The sequence below is a fragment of the Podarcis raffonei genome, chromosome 6 (assembly GCF_027172205.1).
Source record: "Podarcis raffonei isolate rPodRaf1 chromosome 6, rPodRaf1.pri, whole genome shotgun sequence".
NCBI lineage: Eukaryota > Metazoa > Chordata > Lepidosauria > Squamata > Lacertidae > Podarcis > Podarcis raffonei.
In genome coordinates this window covers 27439683-27459292 of record NC_070607.1, presented here as the reverse complement: position 1 = coordinate 27459292, position 19610 = coordinate 27439683, and the positions used below count along the sequence as shown (strand labels likewise).

Sequence of the window (19610 nt, the reverse complement as noted above, 5' to 3'; positions counted from 1 at the left end):
TAATTTTATCCTTGCAATAGCTCTCAGAGATAGGTTAGGCTAAGAGAGTGTGACTTGCCTCAGGCCATACAGCTGGACTCATTATGAGTAGAAATTTCTGGGGTTCCAGTTCAACATTCCAACTGCCACAAGACAATTCAATAAAGATAGCTGTGTTTGTTACAGCAAAATGCAGGCCTTCTAAAGACTATATATCTACGGTGCAATCCAAATCACGACTGCTGCAGGGGAGGACAAAACAAAACAGCAGGATCATCACAGCATCCACCCGCTGGCAAGGACAGGAGGTGGAAGGACAGACTGATTGTTGCACCAGTCTTCGGTCAGGATTGGGCCCAGTGTATTGGCACTATGGGCAGATTGGAATCCAACAAATCCTGGCTCAGCCACTCCCCGCACCTGGAACACTGTGTTTCAGGGCTTTCTGCAGGTTGGTGTTGTGGTGATTCCATTGGAGCCATTTCCAAATGCCCATCTGTTCACACCATGGGCAGAGGCGAGCAGATCTGGGTGGAAGGATACATCTGCTCTATCCAAGGCCTCCCCTGGCCAAGTGCCAATGGGGTTTGGACTGCAGTGCCCATGTGGCAAATGGTCTCATGGACTAGAGTTCACTTTATCTGATACATGGAATGGTGGGCCTTCATGATGCAAGAAGAATTGTTGAAATGGCAAAGACACAATTACCAAAGCAACCTTCACAGTTCCTTGAATAATGCAAAAATGCCAGCTATCATACATGCTACAGTCCATGAATAAAGCATTTTGAAAGCTTTTAAAACTGACACCCATGACCAGTTGCCCAGACAATGAACAGAAGAGAACTGGGAACCAAGAATCACTTGATACAGACGCGCTAAACAGGACACCCTGAATAGGAAAATTGTAGCTGTTGGTTAGATCACTCTTTCCTTAAGGTCAGTACATAATCCAGCAATGCTGTTCTTTGTGGTGCGGAGAGCCTGCTGAAATGGTGGACAAAAAAGAGGTCATGGGAGATAAAGCAACTCCGCCTCTCGGTAGCAAAGGGCACAACCCTGGCAGCAGTTGGCATCAATGGGGCTTTTACTTGTGAATGTGTTTAGGATTACGGCCGAAGTCAGTCTTTCATTGCACAGGAAAGAGAGGGCGCTGGAGGGTTACATAGCTCTCATAAAGAAGGTCTGCCAACCCCATCTCTGACCTGTTCACATGCCACAACATTTCTACAAGAGGATCCGTTCATAGTCCCCAGTGATTTCTTCCCTCTCCTCAAACCTAAAGAGAGTCTGCAATATAGCGTGGTCAACAAAAAACCCCACAAAAATTAAGATGTAAAAGTAAGATGTCAGTATCTCAATCCAGCACATATTAAATGGCATTCAGCAGCATGGACAATAATAGCACCTACTATATATTAAAGGAATCTGCTATAAGCCAAGCGTTCAGGTTCCCCAGTTCCCTGTATTCTCAAGATAAAGTTGCATGATGCTGAAAATCTCATCCTTTGTCTATAGCCAGAAAAAGTGAAAAATGGTGAGAGACCAAGTGCTGTCTTACATTAAAAACTTGCAGAAAGGCAGTCTTTCTACCTTCTGAATGTCATCAAGCTCCAACCAACGTGAATATTATATTCTGTTCTCGTAAACGGAGTCCCTCAAGCCTTCACAGTTTCCTTCCTCTAGTGATTATGGCTACTTGTTCCTATTCCTCCAACTGTTCTAAAACAAAAAAGAACAATAAATATAATTCAGATTACACACTGACCGGACAACCTTTTTTGTCATTTCTAACAGGAACTGGGCATAACTGTCCTACTGGGTCCTTCATTCTCCGCTTTCTGTGCCGTTCCCCAAATGTCACCATCTGTTTCTCGTATTATCTCCTTCCCATCCCACTTATTTCCCTGCTTTGCTTTCCACCTATTTGCATTCTATCATCTTCTCAGTCTAACTTTTTCTCTACAGCATGAAAAACAGCTTCCTATTCCTGATCTCCTTATCACAGCAAAGTTCCTAAGGCTCGCTTCCTGTCAGTGTTCATGACCTCCAGCCTCGACTGAGAAAATATCCAGCACAGCGCAAGGCTCTTCCCATTCTGCCAGCATTCAGTGACAAGCTAAACCAGGGGTAGGCAACTGTGGAACCTCCAGATGTTGTTGGACTACAACTTCCATCATCCCTGGTCACTGGCCATGCTAGTTGGGGCTGATGGGAATTGCAGTCCAACTACGTGTGGAGGATCACAGTTGGCCACCTCTGAGCTTAACATTACTTCAAAGCAAACCCTTCCTCTTAGAAGTCACTCTGCTGAACTCACTGACATTACTTAAGTGACATTGTTGACTCATGGCCCTCTAATGCCTTTCTATTTTTTAAAAAATAGAATCAGCTTTCAGCAAAGTGAAGTAGCTGCTTCATACAGAGATTCTGACAAGGTTACTTGCCTCCAAAGTGATGCCAATCCAAATGCCTTCCAGCATCTCTGACCATTGGCCATCTGGAAGGCATCCCGACCTACGGTCTTGCTCAGATGACCAGCAGGGTACACAGTATGTGTGGAAGAGGTGGGGGAGATGAATCACAGGGGCAGACCCCACCCCTGGCCTCTGAACTGAGACAATACACATGGGAGGCCTTACTTTTTGCAGGGTTCTTGTGCATATACAATTAAGCATGTACAAATTCTGCTCAGAGCGTCAGATGACTGCATGAAGGGCAGGGGCAGAAGAACGCAAAGAAAGCACTGCTGGCTCAAACCAAGGACCTATCTATCTAATCCAGCATCCTATTTCCCAAAATGGCCAGGGTTATGGGAAACCCTCCAAAAGGGGACAGGAGAGCTAGACCTTCCTCCCACTGTTCTAAATGGCAGGGTGGCACCGCCATTAGTATTTCCTCTTGCCTTTAGAAATAAGGCATTCAGAAGTCACGTTTAGATGGCAAGCAGGAGCCACACTGGGGTGGGGGGATCGGAATACACCATCAGGCCCCTGCCTTGGCACCACACATTCAGTCCAACTTCAGATCCTATGCTTGTATAAAGACCCAACAGCTAAGGCGAGTTCCTGTTAAAAGGGGGAAAGAAAGTTGTTCAGTGTTTTATCTAAAGCAGGGGTGGCAAATGTGTGGCCTTCCACATGTGGTTGAACTACAACTCCCATCAGTCACAGTAAGCATGGCCAATGGTCAGAGATTATGAGAGCTGAGGTCCAGCAAAGTTCTCAAGTGTATTTATTGTTCCAATGACCTTAGAAACTTTTTGAGTTCATGTGCAGAATGCAAATGTTTAGTTGGTTAAAATGTAAAAATGACTATGGAAGGCATTATTTTAAACAAAGAAAAAAGAATTGCTTAGCTTTTGATCCCAGCGTACATCTCCTCTTCCCTACACAGCGCTTTAGATTTAGAAACAAGTTTTAGATCCTGCAGCATCTGACCTATTTGCAAAATTCTTAAAACAGAAAGCCAAATAAAAAATGCAGCACAGTGTGTTTAGGAAAGTTAAGCTTCCGATACACATTCTTGCCATGGGAATCTGATCTGAAAAGTGTTGTCCTGCAGGCCCTATTTTTCACAGATGATGAGATAATCACTGAATGCCAGAGCCAGCAGCCAATCCAGTTACAGCGCTCACCTGGGAAATTTAATCCAGATTATCTTCAGAATGTGATTTGTCTATTCCAAACTGGGATTGCATCTGGCCAATTAGACACTCTTAGTTATTTCAAAATACAATTATTACTGGTAATGCGAATCACCTTTAAAGTAAAAGCTATTTTCCCCCAAACTATTAAAATTCAAAAGCTATTTTGCAGGGCTGGCCCTACCATTAGGCATAGTAAGGTACTTGCTTCAGACAGCTGTTTTGGGGTGTCATGAAAGGGCAGCAAATTATTAGTTACCTAATTTATTGTTTTATTTTTGCCATCAGGGATGGGGAGAGGTACAGTACTTTTGGGATTTTCTGCCTCAGGCACAAAATAGCCTGAGCAGTCTTGCTATTTTGACTTTTCTTTGCAAAGTCTGTTTGATCATATGCGTAAGGGAGTTCCCCATGGGAAAGTCCCTCACACATCCAAAATCTCCTGGGTGGGCTGCATGTGGTACTTTGAAGTCCCAACTTCAGAATTTTAAAGTGCTCAATCACCTGATGTTACTGTGATGTCAGGTGACTAACAAATGAGAAACCCTCCCCACTTGTGAAGTTTGGCTCGTAAGTCTAGATCCTGATGAGGATCAGGCCCAAAGAGCCAAACAGATTTCCTATAATAGGGAAATAAAACAACGGTATTTTCAAATATTACTGGAAGATTCTCAGGGAGTAATAATAATCAGCCCATGAGCCTTATCACTCAAAACATAAACAGATTCATAAGCTCTTGGAGGAAAGACTGAACTTTGGCTTTACAAAAGCATTTCACTTTTAGGGAGCTAAAATAGGTTTTTGGTTTTGCCCGATGAGTTGCTCTGACGTCTAAGAATTACTGACATGTTGCTGCTGCACATATCAGGACATTTCTACAAATCTCGGCTAAAGGCTATGGGAATTGGAGAAATGCCAAGATTAGATGTGTTATGCCACTCACAGTTGTGCCCCCTCCTACTCTCACGTGACTCTTGTAACTTCTTTGCTCTTTTCTTTTGCTTAATGTATTACTATGTGCTCCATCAAATTACAGGAAGCCACAAAATATACATAATCACATCCTGAAGAGGAAAGCGGCTTTCACTTTTTACTGCCTGCAAACAGCTACAAAATCCATTTTCTTCTCTAACACACACTTTGAGTCTAATTTGACAAGCCATCCCAAGGACAGTTTAACAAAAGTCTATTTGAAAGCAATATATGGAGGGTAGAGCACATGATCTCCAAGCACACCTGAATTTACCAGTTAACATGTGAGGAAGGGCCATAGTTCAGTGCTAGAGAACACATTTAGCATGCAAAAGGCCCCAGTTCAATCTCTGGAGTCTCCAGTTAGAGATAGGAAACACCCCAGTCCACTTCCAATCAGTGTAGACAATAATGATCTAGATTGGCCAATAATATGTTCAATATAAGGCAGCTTCCTAGGTTCCTAAGGTTGTCAGGTGGTAGAGCTGGGAGCAGGCCTGCCCCAACCATGAGGCAGGATGAAGCCGCTGCCTCAGGCAGTGAAAGTCCCTGAGGCGGCACCCCAATGAGCACTGCTACCTGCCCTGTCACCTTCATGGCTGGCAGAGAAGTGGTGCCGGCATCAGCACTAATTTCCCACGAGATCTCAGCGAAATCTCACAAGATCTTGTGGTGGACACAAGAACTTGCTGGGAAGCGGCACCAGCTGTGGAAGTGGCAGGGCAGGGCGACACTTCCTGTTTTGCCTCAAGTGGCAAAAACAGGATGAGCCGTCCCTGGCTGGTAAAGACTTCTACCTGAGACCCTAGAGATGCCCCAGTCACCTGATGAGCTAATAGGAATATTCAACTTTTTTCAACCTGAGACTTACCTTTAATCCAAACATTAGAGGAATGAGTTTGATGTTAATGCCACTGGTTTGATTCGCTTCAGGTCAGGTAGCAAGTCCTAACCTTCTGGTTGAAGAAGAGAGAGCTCGAAGGCCAGACTATAAGGCAAACTTCATGTGTAGCTAGGGCATTTCAAAATGCTAGGAGGAACATCCGCCTTCCTTCCCTCATTGCTATTCTTCCAACGTATTACATAGCCATCCTTACATAACGGCTCAGGGATGGCTTTGCTGTTGGGAGAAAACCTGACTCATGTTCTTAGCTGTGGCTGTGGTACGTCAATACCCTCTGTACCCACTCTCTCAGTAGCCCTGCCCTTACAGAATCTGCTCAGCAAATGCCCACACCCCCAACTTGCCCCTCAAAGGCTGTGCAAGGAGTATGACACAGCCTGTCACAGATGTGCTGTCAGGTTTGGTGCAAACAGATGCAAACTAGTAGTCATTATCTCCAACTTAAATGGAACATACCATTAAATATTTAAATAAATACGTAGGCTTGGCTTGGCACAAGCCGCCCCACAATTGCGTGAAAGGGTGGCTAGAAGAGAAACTGGGTTGCACACAACTAAGTGCTACCCAGAACAGATCTATTGAAATTAATTGCCCAAACTTGGTAGAGTTCATTAATTTTAATGTTTTATACAATGCAGTAAGAAGAATGATACATACACACATCCCTCTACCCTTTGCTTCCTATTTTGCTGAAGCAACTTGAAGTTTCATCTAAAAATCATGAACAGAAAAAGGTTCACATTATTTCCAACTACACCTGCCTTCTACAAATTGCACTACCCTTTTATTTGATTTGGCTCAGACCATGACTGCACACATCTAAATTCGTTAATCACCCAACCCCAAATGTCTTATATTCAGAAGATGAAAATACACAGCAAAGGATCTGGATATCCATCACCTTGTGAACAACAAAATCAGCAAAGTCATAGCAGCAGGATACAGTTTACTGCTTTTTCTTCCCAGGGTGAAAAGGTCCTTTTTAAGGCATTGCCTCATAACGGTTGATGTAATTAGCTTTCAGAGATAATAAAAGCTCCTAAGATTGTTTAAATAAAGCTTCACCGGGAAACTCCCTATCAGAAAACAAACCATTTTAATCTCTACCAGATTGAAATCAGAAAGGAGGCCAGGTTGCTATAGGAATAAAAAGGCAGTAGTGCAAAGGCTCACACAAAGGAAGTTCACAGATGAGGATGAGACATGTGAATTGGATTGGGCTTTTTTTTTTTCCAACTTGAATTGGTTTTGAACATGGGCATTGGCAAGATGTGCTGAACGTTAGCATTTGCAAAACACATCAATGTTAGAGGTATGTTTATGAAACAGAAACATAGTCCTTTCATGCCTGTAACAAATAAAACTGCACTTTATTTCTGTGATTAAGAAGAAGACGCTCAACAATAAGATCAAGCGAACCAACTTTCAATAAAGGTTATAACCCAGACGCTAAATGCACATAAGTGAATTAGGAAACTTCTCCCACACATGTGGAAAAGCCTTTTAAGCACAACACCTCTAAAACAATGAGTCAAAAGGTGCTTCCTCTGCATAGAAGTCCCTCCCCCCTCTAACTATGCTCTGAGCTAATCATTTACAAGCCTGGAAGTGAAACAGGCGCTTTGACAGCAAGAAAAGGAAAAGGAGGAGGATGCTTTTATCAAAGGTCGCCCAGAAAGAGGGTTGAAAGGTCTTGCCATCCAAGAAAGAAGGGGAATCCCAAGACAGGAGCTGAAGACCTCCTAGAGTCTCTGCATAAGCACGTCTTTAACTAAAACTTGCCATGGAACTCACAGACCCTCCAAGTGCCCCTATTTTCCAGGGACAGTCCTGGATTTACAGAAGCCATCTAGGTTTCTGATTTGATCCTGGAATGTCCCACTTTTCCTTGGGACATCCCTATTTTCATCAGAGAAATGTTGGAGAGTATGGAGTTATGTGACGCCCCCCCCCCCGAGCCAAGAAGATAAGTAACCTTTAGAAGACATCTGAAGGAACCCCTGTATATGGAAGTTTGTTTATGTTTAATGTTTTATTATGTTTTTAAATACTGTATGTTGAAAGCTTGTTGTTGCTGCTGTTATTCTACAAAATATAAGCGAATCAGAATGAGAGAAGCCTCAGAACTAAACTATTAGTATGAGGAAGTAGCTTTCTTTTTTGCCCTGCAGGTCCAGTGAGTAGGGCCAACCAAGTCGGATCTTCATCATCTGCATCAGCATTCAGAGTTAACCGCAGCGCCTAAGATCTAAACCAGCTAGCACAGAAGAAGCCAACATGGTGCCCTTTAAATGTTGTGGATTACATCTCTCATCATTCATTAACTTGCATGGCCAACAGCAAAATTATCTGGAGGACACTATGCTGGATACCCCTGAACTAGCAAGTTAGCTGCTGTTAGTGCTTTCCCCTGATGGCTTAACCATCAGCTTAAATCAGGGGCGGGGACCCTTTTCAGCGCAAGGTGGTGGGTGAGTCCAGAGGTGATAGTGTGGGGGGGGAATTAATGTTATTTCTACCTTCGTACAATACACTAATTTCTACACGCAGTCACACACCCTTCTCTATCCTCAATCTAGGAAAGTGAGATGCACTATCAGACTTTAAGGGTTTTAACCTTCAAAGCCCTATACGGCCTAGGACCCTCGTACCTACGGGACCGCCTCTCCTGGTATGCCCCACAGAGGAACTTACGGTCTTCAAATAAAAACATCTTGAAGGTCCCAGGCCACAGAAAGGTTAGGCTGGCCTCAACTAGAGCCAGGGCTTTTTCGGCTGTGGCTCCAACCTGGTGGAACGCTCTGTCACAAGAGACAAGGGCCCTGCGGGACTTGACATCTTTCCACAGGGCCTGCAAGACAGAGCTGTTCCACCAGGCCTTTGGTCAGGGCGCAGCCTGACTCCCTCCTTTGGCAATCTTTACAGAACTTTAGTTTATGGTTGCCATCAATTCTGATTTTAATTAATCTTTATAATGTTTTTATAATGTTGCACTATTTTAGTGTTGTTAGCCGCCCTGAGCCCAGCTTCGGCTGGGGAGGGCGGGATATAAATAAAATTTATTATTATTATTATTATTATTATTATTATTATTATTATTATTATTATTCCAGCCAGGCAAACATACTTGAGTACAAAGCAAGGCTAGAGGAGGGTGTGGCCTGAGAAGAATTGCTAGGGTCCAGTTAAGAGAGGATTCCTGAGGTACCCCATCCCTGTATTACATGGATACTTCCATAGGCAAGCTGTGTCCTCTCCTCTCAGCTGCTCTGTATGTGTCCTAAAGGTCCTATAGATCTCTGGACACAGATCTTGAATATGTGAACTTTGCCTTCATGGTGATTCACTTGTCTCCGTCTAACCACCACCCCAACAGCCACTGGCTTCAATGGGAAAAGCATTTGCAGTATCAAGCCTTCACTAAATCTACACAGCTGCGATGAAATCAGCCAAAGTAAACTCATAGCCAAAACCTCCTCTGTCGTGACTTAACAGTGAGGCACAGCCTCTCAGAAATGCAATTTTTAAAAGAAAGGAAGAAAGAAAACTAGCTTTATGCAGATCATGACCTTCAGATAAGCTATTCTCTTGCAATCTAAACAGGTCTCCTTCAAGGTCTGGTATAGCAAATTTAATCTCAAATTCTTATCACTAAACCATCCTTGCATGCAGAAATTGAGAAACTGGTCCGGGCCATCTGCTTAAGCTTTAGTTCAATGCTTCCGATTGAAAATGACGTTTATCAGAGTGAAAACCTTTTGCCTTTGAAAAAATACATATGCTGTTGAGATGAAGTGTTCCCACAATGTATATGAAGAACTGCAACTGGCATTAATCTACATATAGTTGAAGGTTAGGGGTTTTTTGCTTATACCGCAAAAAGTTCAGCACAATAACCTTCTAAATGATGAATAAGGGACTTTGCGTACAGCTACACTAGGAGGATACGCACTGCTTTCGGCTGCAATGCATAGATTTTAAAACTTGATGCTCCCAAAGAGAAAATAACGGCATTTTTGATGGAAAGAGACCAAGAAACTGATCCAAAGGTAATCCCCAAAGTGCCTTCAGCATTGTGCTGCTTTTCAGTCCAGTGAAGCTATAAAAGAGCTAATTGCACTTAAGTCATCATACCATTGAATGATGGCCACTACAGAGGCACTATGGTAGGGAGGCAAATGTTTTTCCAATCTGTGGTCCCCATAGGTGGTAGGCCATATTCAAGCCCACACAGACACACACGCATTAACCCACAATGATCTGAACCCACACATATAAACCCACTCAACAACTCCAAGGGAAAAGCTGCTACTTGAAACACATTTCACATAGGCCAGAATACCCAATTTAGCGACAATGACACTCTCCTTGTCTCCTCACACAATCCAGCCTTTGCACTGCCCACCAACCATGCATTTTCGACTGCTAGATGTTTTCACAATCCCATTCTTGCAAAGGGATGCTGCCCATGGCACACAACACACACACACATTTTTTATTCTTTTGCAAACTCTCATACACATGCAGCTGTTTTTAAAGAAGTGAAGAAGCAGTGCAAGGCTGCCTCTCTAAATGTTGCTCTGTCATTCAAGGACAGTTTTTTCCCTAAGCCAAGAGTGAAACTGATCGGACTAGAATCTCGTTGCCATTCAGTCTTCTCAGTTTCAACAGCCCCTTGACTTGCCAGGCTAGAAGAATCAACTGCAATTAGGATAGGAATGCACAAGCATTTCTTCCCACAGTGACTCTCTTCCCTCCCATTCCATTTCTACAGATATCAAGCTACAAGTGCTGGATCAGCGCTAGTGTCATTGTACAAAATTAAGGGGGAAGCTGTTCCCAGTGCTCTTCAGAAATAACTGCCTGCCTGTACCCAGAACCCTCAACATATGTTGGGGGGGTAGTTCCCTGGATTAAAGTGCAGTACATCTATACTATTTCAAATCTCTAGGGAATCAGTCCTCAAACTGCCTTGCTAGCACATTTTAAAGGTGTAGACCAGGTTTTGTATGTCTGTGGTCCTCCATATATTAAACTACATATCCCATTTTCTCTTACCATTGACCATATTGGCTGGAAGCTGGTGTCCATAACATCTGGAGCCACTCATGGGCTACTCTGACTACCAGGGGCTTTCTAGGTTTCAGACAAAGGTGTCTCTCAGCACCTGTTACCTAAGAGACTTTAAACTGGAGGTTCTCAGGATGAAGCCTGAGATCTTACACATGCAAAATATGTGATCTATAACTGTGTTGTACCCCTCCCATTCTAATAACAGAGAAGAATAAATAAATAATCAAAGAGAACAACAATCATCATCAAAGCGGATCACAAAAACTATGTTTTCTAGAACATCAGTATTTTATAGTCAAAACAACAGCCAAGGAAGGGTAGGAGGTCAGGATAGATCTACATGACAAATGATTACTAGTGACACATACCAACATTTAAAGTCAACATCATGTCAGTTCAATAACACTTGATGAACAGAACTGTGGCATTTGGAGATTATTGTCCTTTTTTAGTAAGCACCATTTGTAGTTTTCAAGATTTACAACACTAGTTAAAATCGTGTGGAATTTTAAACTACATTCAGCAGGGTCTTGAGAGCCTATCACAGAAATCTGGTGGGAAATGTGCTGGCTTTATTACTAGGCACAGGCATAAAACATGTTCTGAAAGGAAGAGGTGAGCTACTCTTGGAAGTTGGAGAGACAAAAGCTCCCTCTGGCCCACTACACTCTATGGCTGGATCATGCCGAAGTCAGATCAACCCCTCCCAGTTGATACAAGCATAAGGTTGTGTGCAACTTGTAACTAGTGTTTATTATGAGTGCAAGGAATTAACTCTCATTCTACAACTCTTAGATAATGGGAGTTGTAGTCCAACAACATCTAGCAGACACCAGATTGAGGAAGGCTGGGAACAGACAATGCTAGGCTAGATTAGGAAATACGGTAGTCTGATCTGGTGAAAAGCAGCTTTCTATGTTTCCAATCACAACTTAGCTTTTCCAGGTGTCAAGACCTTTGTTGAACTATATCAAAAATATTTGAATAGAGATCTCATTACCCCTCTGGTTACTTAATTAAAAGCAATTTCATAATAGGTTGTTAGGTTGATTTTCAGAATCAAAGCAGAGTGGAAATAATTGCTTTAACATAATGGATTCAGCACTCCTACCTTACTCTTCTATCAAGGCATCCAGAGCCACAATCCTGTACTTAACTATTTTATTTTATTTTAAAAATGAGTTTGCTGTCTTTATTTAGTTCCCTGCCCCCCAATAACACTTGATACCTTTTAGATAATATGCAGTAGATATAGTAATAAGCTCAGTGTTAGCTGTTCTTTACATCTTTTTAAATTTTTAAAAACTCTGTAACATTTTAATTGCAAAAAATATCTATGGGAAAACAATAGTATTTATTTTGGCTAGCTCCCATTTAACGTGTCCGTTGCCAGGCATTCAGTTCCTTGCTGTGGCAAAGATTGCTTCTGTTCCAGTATTATGGTGCCTCAGTCTTAAAGCAGCTGAGAAATTAAAGCCAATAAGTTGCTGGCTTACAGTGCAATCCTATGCATGTATGCTCAGAAGCAAATCCTTTTGTGTTTAATGGTGCTTACACAAAAGAAAGTAGGTATAGGTTTATAGCCTTACAGTCCTTGCAAAACAGAAAGTTGTAGCAAAGGATCTTCATCTTTGAACTTGCATTCCCCAGTTGGTCACTAGAGCACAAGGATAGTGACCTTTAGGGCATGCTGCAAAGTTTATCTTTTCTCCCAGGCTTTCTCTGGGAAAAATGGACTTTCTCTCAATCTCAAACTGCACATCTGCATGCTTTTTAAAAAGCAGATTTGCCACAATCCCATCTAAGCTCTGGGGTAGAGGCTCAATTTTAACATCAAATGGGATGCAGTGGTGAGCCCCCCCGCCCAATGTTAAATTCCCTGCTCGTGGGCCATGTTGGCTGGGCTGATGGGAACTGGGGTTCAACAACAAACATCTGGAGGACACAAAGTTTCAGAAGGCTCCCTAATGTGCAGGCAGAGGTCTTTGCCACTACCTACCCGGTTATTACAATAATTATTTTAACTGGAGAGGCCTTATGTATGCACAAAGCCAAAGTCAGGATTCAACCCTGGCCAGACCTCAACCCCCAATGTCTCCTCCATTGATAAGGAAGGAAGCAGGACCCTCCAGAATGTCTCCATACCACCAATGATCCTGAGGAACCATTGGACCTGGACATCCTTACTCAGACTGAAGTTCTCCCCACCAGCTGCCTGGGTTCCTGGCCTGCTCTCAGACCTCCCCTGTGACCACAAGAGCAGATGAGATGGTGAGCCATGAAAGAACTTAAGAGTGGCTACCAAAAGACCTGGCTAGCTATCTGTAAGGCTATTCAGGAGGGAGGAGCACAAGGAAACTCCTCAGCACCTGACAGGAAGGAGGTGGAGCCTCCAGGACTATATATAAGCTCCCAGTCTGAGCTGCTTCATTGCTGAAGCAATAGCTTCAAGCTCCAGCCTCCCTGACCTGGGGAAGTGGGCCACTGTGTGCTCTTCCACTGAGTCACAGTCCCTCCCAACTAAAATAAATAAATACCATTGATTGCATTGTCTTCTTAAAGGACACACATTGCATACAAGATACAACCAGCAGCATAAAAATTTCAGGGATCAGTCCTGATATTTATTAATATATAAAAAAATTGGAGATTGGACGTGGACCTTCCACACACAAAGTCGTATCACCAAGCTACAGCCCTTACCCATCTTTAAGCATCACACTGAACTCTGTTTTCTTTAGGCATCATAAAAGCCAACCTATCTATCATTTCCATCCAAACATTTACAATCTGACCCCATGCATATTTACTCAAAAGTCAACTCCCACTGACTTTAATAACACTAGGACAGCACAGTTGATATGCATAGTAACTGTGACAGTATGATATTCACTTTGGCATTGATAGCAGCTGCACTGATGCTGATGCGAATGTTCAGGGGTCTGTTGAGTTGCACTATTATATTTAACAGATGCTAATAGGATTGCTTTGTAGGGATAAGTGTGGCATGGTGAGAACAGCTACCATGAATCAGGTTTTCACTGTCAGACAGCTGAAATGTACTCGCTCTTCTCACCTTGACTAGAAGGAAACTTGGCTTGCTGTTCCTCACTGCATGAATGTATGTTGAGAGAGTTAGAGTGGAAATAATGCTGCTTAATAGTAAAAAGTAGGAACAGGTGATATCATGGCATGCACACAGTTATGCCAATGTCTGTTGCTGAAGCCTTAAAGTATAGTACATAGAATTCAGTCCCATTGTTTCCAATAGGACTTACTACATACAGTTAATGTGTGCACAGGACTGCTTCATATTCAGTTCAATGCGGCTTACTGAGTAAGCCCCATTAAACACAATGTGACAATTCTGAGTAGACATACATGGGATGATTCTATTAATGACTTTGACACACGCCATTCCTAAGCATTTTTAACTGGCACCACAAGGACCAAAACACCACAGAGAATTTTTTTCCTGGGGTTTTTCAACTTTGTTTCATAAAGGAAAGTAAAAGGCATTTAGATGTTGTGCACTAAAATCAGACAACAAAGAATGATTGAAACATAGCAATCTGGTTCACATTCAGGGAAGAGTTGGTAATGATTTGACTGTAACTACAAACTTCTTCAACTTCAGTGAAGTTGCAAAAGATCCCAAGGCGGCAGCAAAAAAGTATGATTGTTGAACCTACATTTAGGAGTCAAGTAATAATACAACCTACTTAACTCTGATTCAAGAGCACTAACTGTCAAATCAATTTAAGTTTTGTTTTTGTTTTAAACAGGAAAACAGTGATTCCCTCTTATGCACATTTCATGACAAAGAAATGGTCTAAAGTGAGGGACAGCCCTTTAAAGAATCAGCTGGTTAAATACAGAACACTCAACAACCATACATTGGCTACAAACTTTTGACAGAAACAGTCCAGACATGCAAAGCTGTATTAACTTACAGTGTTATCCTTCTGCATTGAAAGATGTAGCCACAAGAATGAAACAGCAATAATCAGAAGGATATAATTTTGTACAACTCGTCCAAACGACATATTATGCTGGTTGTTGCTCTGTCCAATTCAGTCAATACCACAAAACCACAAATGGCAAACCTACACTCGAAAATTCATAAACCAAACTTGCTCTTGCCGTCCTGGAATGACACTGCCTGGCAGCCCAGCTGTATGCAAGTTTACTCCAAATAACTCACTGTATTCAGTGGGTATTACTCCCAAGTAAGTGAATATGAGACTGAGAGTGTAACTTTCTTGAACACACTCATTTAAATGCCAATATACTGGTGCTCCCAGGAGAGTTAAAAGACATGTCCAATTGTCCAGTCCTATGCAAGTTTACCCAAAAGCAAGCCCCAGCAAGTTCAACTAGGCTTATTCTCAAGTAGGTGTGCAGCCTAAGTTTCCGTCCATCCGGAGCTCTTCAATAGTATTCATCCACTTGATTTCATTTATTCCTGGTCCACACCCACAACACAAAGTTTACAAGCCTTCCTGGGGTCACACAAAAAGCCTGCAACAAGCTGTGAACAAAATTCACCTAACACTGGTGTTTTAAGAAGTAAAGAAAATGCAGCATTACGCTAAGATGTTTTGGCTACACCATTTAAAAACAGTGATGTATTGCTGTTATATGGGAGTATGGTCCCAGAAACTTTTTATCAAAATGTAAACACAGCAAGAGCAGCATAGTTCAGATGCTTCACAAATCAAAAGGGAAATCATAGCCAAAAACTCAGAAGCATAATAGTAGCAGTTGCGCAATAGTAAACAACACACAGAACGCCATAAGAACTGCTTTGGGCACGTGCCTGAATGCATAACTGCACAGAATCAAAAAGACAAATTTTAAAAATGAAATGATGTAAAAGATCAACTTCCATCACAGAGACAGACAATTTCCTACTGTGAACTTCGCCCAAAAGCTCCCACTGAGTCCATGCACATGGGGGGGGGGGCCCAGAGGAGTTTATTTTAAAAGTATTCCTGCTGCTTTCATGAAAGACCATGCTGCAGATTGTGCAAGGGGACTGACTGATCTGACATGTTGCACACACCCACACCGGTTTTTACTTTTTATTTCATTTTGTTTGTCGGATCTCTAACTGGATTTGCGATGGCTTTTAGCTAAATCCATTAGTGTGTCGCTGTTGTCTTTTTTACAGATTTATTTTCATGAAAGATTTTCTTGACTCTCAAAAGTGCATGCCTTGTCTCTCTTTTTCAGGTTGCACGGTCTTTCTGTTGTTGTCGTGTGCGTGTTTTTAGGACTCACGATATTTCTGTTGTTGTTGTTTGTTGTCTCCCTCGGATCTCCAATCCTGCAAGAGTTCCTGCGCCAAGGAAGCGACTCCTCTCGACGTATAAAAAGTCGCCTCACATAAATCGCAACCGCTTGCTCCTCTCAGAAACGAACCTATATATGAAACTCCCCCACTCGTGAGGGGTTTCCGATTTTGTTCCCATTAAAAAAAAAGCCACCCCTGCTACCAGGATATGTTTCCCGCGAGGGTGGAAACACAAAACGTGACTTTTCTTCGCGGGAGGATTTCCTCGTCTTATGCTGTTCTCGGGAGGGAGAAGAGACGGAGGTTGGTCGGCTTCTTCCGAGGGGTTTCAGGTCTTCGGGCTGAAGGTGGTGGGTTCGTGGGCCGAAGCGGACACACCGCGCGGCTCAAAAACGTCTCTATCCCGGGATTGCCCCGCATTTGCGTCCACACGGCGCCGCCGCTTCCCTCCCCAACCCCCCCCATCCTTCCCCACACTCTCCCCACAAACACGCCCCACACACGCCTGGCTCCTACCTGGAAAATAACCGAAGTTCTCCTCTCGGAGCGCGATGCCCCTTTTCTCCCCTTTTCTCCCGGCTCTGCCTCTCCTTCAGTCCGGAGGAAGCGGCGGAGAAGACTCTCCGATGAAGCCTCTCGGAGGAGAACCGGAGGAACGGACGGGAGTGGCGCGCGGCCCCGCCGCTCAGAGCAGAGAAGGCTTCCCATTGGGCGGAGGGGCGGGGGCGGGGCTCGCGGGGGACACGCCCCTCCCGCTCTTTCTCCCCTCGCGCGCATCGGCGGGTCTTTCAGTCCCCTTCGGGGAGCCCCGGAGGGTGGATGGGGCAATGGTACACTCTCAGTGGTGCTTCCTCACGACCTCCAGATTATTATTTTTTGGGGGGGGGGATGGGGTCCGCGTGGCGGAAGGAAACGTGGGAAGACCCGGGTCTTTCGGCTTGGGGCTGCGTCTCCGCCGCTACTCCCTCCCTCTCTTCCCGGGTCTCGGCTGTTTAAAAACACGTTGTGCAATATGTCCAGCTCAGTCTTCCTAAATCCGGACAGTTTCCTTAGCCGTTCCCAGCGGGAACCTCTCTGGGTTAAAAGTCGCCGCCGGAGAAGTAGGATTTATCACTTTCTCCTACTCAAAACTTCTGAAATTAGTCATTGCAACATTTGCACCTTCCCCCCCCCCCCCGCATGTCCAGTTGATGCAGAATTCCAGGTTTGAGTAGAGTTGCCATATTTCAAAACGTAAAAACCAGGACACCCCAAAAGTTGTTTTTAGGAAACCCCCAGAATTGTTGAGATTTTTTTTTAAGGGCATCCCCAAAATTGTTGAGATATATTTTTTTACAAAACACCAAATTGACTTGCCTAAGATCCAGGACAAAGCACCACATTTCAGAAATTCCCCCCAGGCGTGATTTCTGCCTTTTAAGAAAGCTAACAAAATTGGTAAAAAAAAAAATTTTTGGGGGGGGGGGAGCCGCTGAAATTGTTGAGAATTTAAGGAAACCACAAAAATTGTGGAGCTTTTTTTTAAGGAACCACAAAAATTGTGGAGCTTTGTGGAAACCAACAAAATTCTTCAGCTTTTTTTTTGAATGAAAAAATCTATTTCTTTACACCGACTGCCCCGTCCCCCACCAAGGAAATATTCTGCCAGCGATCCAACTCATTCCTGACCAATGAATCTTAGACTGGTTCTTGGTGGCTTCCTGCTTAGCACAATCCTATGTATGTCTATTCAGGAGCAAACCTCACTTAAGTTCAAGAGAACTTGCTAGAAAGGCGGTTTAGGATTGCAGCTTTAAAGTCAACACTGCATTCCTGCAGGATTCAATGGGATTTTCATCCTAACTGTGTTGCATAACTGCTACTCCCCCAGACAGGAACTGCACGCAACAAAAGATTCAAATCATTAACAGCTGGATCGTACATGACAATGCAGAACCGAGACTGCAAGTATTTAAACATGATTTATTCTTCGCGTCACCACCACCACCACGTTAAGATTTCTCCAGTTGCAATAGGGACAGTTAGTTACTCCCAGTACAGAACAAAGTGAATCACCCCCTTGTTTCTCTATTACAAATCCCCGCTCTGACTTTTCTCTTTAGTTTAATTCAGTTTTTATTATTTTAAATCTAATACAACAACTTATATTCCCGGAACCTTTCCACATAATAAATCCAATCTTCCACAACCCTTTCTCATGAAATGGTGTCTCTCACCTCTTCCCATCTTGCCACCCTTTCAGAGCCCCAACCTCATGATGCCCAAATCCCAAAAGACACAATTAAGTTGGCAAATAGATAAAAGGAGTGGAGTGATAGGACAGAGGATGGGGGAAGAAAGGATTTCCTCCTCCTCCCGCCCCAAGATTCTCCTTCAGATGCTCCAGGTAATCCTTAGAATGCCTAACTCATTAACTTTTACACCCAAAAGTATTCAATGCGACCCTGATATAATATAAACTTAAATATAATACTGACAGTCAACCTGTACAATAAAGCAGGGATGGGGAACCTCAGAGCAGGTGGCTAAATGCTGCCCTCCCAGCCTCTCTCTCCCTGGCCCTCAAAACCCCTTGGCTGAAAATGCATCCTTGAAATCTGTTCATGTCATTCGCTTGGAAGGTAGGAAGGGGTGTGGAAACTAGCCTATATTACAAAGGTAACATTGACATTAGGCCTTCCACTTTTGAATCTGGCCCTGCCCACCACTGACTTGTGGCCCTCGGAAGGCTGCCCCAAAGGGAATGTGGCCCTCAAGCTGAAAAAGGTTTTCCTGCCCCAACTTGAATGGCAGAAGCATGCCTGATGTGCTCCTTTGCATTCTGCCACAGAAGCTTGCCTCCCCGTGTGTCCCAATTTAACCAGTGTTAAAGTAAAGGTAAAGGGACCCCTGACCATTAGGTCCAGTCGCGACCAACTTGGGTTGCGGCGCTCATCTCGCTTTATTGGCCAAGGGAGCCAGCATACAGCTTCCGGGTATGTGGCCAGCATGACTAAGCCGCTTCTGGCAAACCAGAGCAGCGCACGGAAATGCCATTTACCTTCCCACTGGAGTGGTACCTATTTATCTACTTGCACTTTGACGTGCTTTTGAACTGCTAGGTTGGCAGGAGCAGGGACTGAGCAACGGGAGCTCACCCCGTCGCGGGGATTTGAACTGCCAACCTTCTGATCGGCAAGTCCTAGGCTCTGTAGTTTAACCCACAGCACCACTCGCATCCCTAACCAGTGTTATTGCATCCCAATTTATCCAGCGTTAAGCAGTTCTCATTATCCCCTCCCCAAGACCAGGAAACTCCTGGCCAATTTCTTAGGCAGAGTTTTGAAGGAAAAGATGCCAGGAGCAGGACCATTTGTTCCTTGCATTTTTTTAATCCCACCCTTCCTCCAAAACTGCTCAAGGTGGCATAACCTAGTTTTCTTCCTCCCCGTTTTATCTTCACTACAACCCTGTGAGGTAGGTTAGGCAGAGGCCCAATGACAAGCCTAAGGTCACCTAGTTGACTGAGTGGGGATTTGAACCCTGAACCTTGGTCTCCCATGTCCTAGTGCGACACTCTAACGACGACACCACACTGGCCCTACCTCTGGAAGAAGAATATGACATTAAAATCTGCCTAGGAGGAAATTAACTCAGAAAAGCGATTGCTGCCGAAGAGTCTCAAAATCAAGTAAGTATAAAAGCCAAATTCCTGGGGAGGCTCCTGTTTCTAATCAATTCTATGCTGACTCATCTTAAGTG

The 19610-nt window shown here is 43.7% G+C and overlaps 1 protein-coding gene across 2 annotated transcripts in view; it reads right to left on the bottom strand.

Moving 5' to 3' along the window:
- The window catches only part of TGFBR3 (transforming growth factor beta receptor 3), a 139202-nt gene extending 122664 nt beyond the window's left edge, over nt 1-16538 (bottom strand). The window contains exon 1 of one of the 2 annotated variants that reach the window (XM_053391792.1): nt 16386-16538. The gene's annotated coding sequence lies outside the window, so the exon portion shown is untranslated. The remainder of the gene's footprint in view (nt 1-16385) is intronic. The other variant, XM_053391791.1, reaches the window with a different exon arrangement.
- Nucleotides 16539-19610: the final 3072 nt, after the last annotated feature.